The 1,497-nt window shown below is 29.9% G+C and overlaps 1 protein-coding gene across 1 annotated transcript in view; it reads left to right on the top strand.

Annotated features, from left to right (window-relative positions):
• Positions 1 to 1,497, top strand: part of LOC107715463 (alpha-actinin-2) — a 45,240-nt gene that overhangs the window by 2,187 nt on the left and 41,556 nt on the right. The gene's annotated exons all lie outside the window — the stretch shown is intronic.

Raw genomic sequence — 1,497 nt, forward strand, 5'->3', positions numbered from 1 at the left:
TGAAAAGTAGGCAAAACAAAATAGAAATAGAAAATATTATTTTATTTAAATATTTAAACAACACGATGACTATAATTGAAAAAGTACTTTTTTATATGTTATATTGATATATTATTATTAATTATTATTATATAATATATGATTAATTAATTAGTTTACTTATTTAATTAATTATACTTATATTTATTTCATTAATTATGTATAAAAAGTAGGCAAAACAAAATATAAAAAATGTAAAATGCAAATATAATATTTAAAATATAGTTAAAAATATTGCAATGGAATGTGATCTCTTATGTATATTTTCATATTTTTTATTTAATAAAATATATATAATAAGTAGGCAAAAAATTTCAAATGCAACTAATTTAATATAAAAAATATGTTAATGTTTAGGATATTCATTCTGCCCTGTATAATTTTTCCATAATTACAGTTATTTGCATGAAAATGAAGCTTTCATTATAGATGGGAAGATCTGGACCATCCTCCTCTGCTTTGCCATATTTGTTTGCTCAACAACAACTCAAACAAGATAAAAACGGCCAATGAGTTTGTCATTTTGCATTTCGATGCATTCTTGATTTGAGTGAGAAAGCATGCAGTTTGTGCAGAGGACTGAGCGCAGCTGCAGTGAGTTGTGCTAGGGTCGTTTTGTCCTTGCGTGTGTCCTCGGCTCATCCGCTGCGGTTCTGGCTGTGTGTCTGGATGTGATGTGTGGCTTTGTGCATGCGATTAATCTCTGTGAATTGACGGCTGAAATGCAGCACTGATGCCAAACTGCGGCTGTCATCGGCTCTCTCTCTCGCGCGGTTTCCTCTGGCATGTGTGCTTCACTTTATAGGTTCAGAAGAACATGTGTGATTTATGAGGAACAGAGCGGCTGTCATTGACAGGACGGACAGTCTGTGCTCGGCGCTGACGCACAGACGTGCTTTTGTTTTGATCTGAACCTTCAGCCAAATAGTTATTTACTCACTGTTTTAGGCTGCTTTGGTTTTAGGTGGAGAAAATCCAAAATAAGCTGCAAAAGCACATTCAGATATGAAATGCACGCTTTACACCAGTAACTCACCACGATGAGGTCATTAAATGTGGTGTAGAAACAGTTTTCACTCAGAAATTGCTAGTAAATTGCTACAAAGAAACAGCGAGTAACACATGGAATTAAATGTGAAATTTTGAGATAGAAAAACTGAAATTTTCTTGTAAAATGTACTCCAAAGATCTTTTCTTTTCTTTTTTTTACTTCAGAAATATATAAACAATGCAATGGAAAATGGGCTATTATTTGTATATTTTTTATATATTATATATTTGTAAATTTTTGTGTTAAATTAAATGTATAATTAAAAAAGTAGGCAAAGCAATCTAAAAAATATAAAATGCAAATATATATATATATATTAAACATTTAAAATATACCTAAAAACAATGCAATGGAAAGTGGACTATAATATATATATATATATATATATATATATATATATATATATA

Source organism: Sinocyclocheilus rhinocerous, unplaced genomic scaffold, assembly GCF_001515625.1.
Source record: "Sinocyclocheilus rhinocerous isolate Xijiao unplaced genomic scaffold, SAMN03320098_v1.1 scaffold852, whole genome shotgun sequence".
NCBI classification, from domain to species: domain Eukaryota; kingdom Metazoa; phylum Chordata; class Actinopteri; order Cypriniformes; family Cyprinidae; genus Sinocyclocheilus; species Sinocyclocheilus rhinocerous.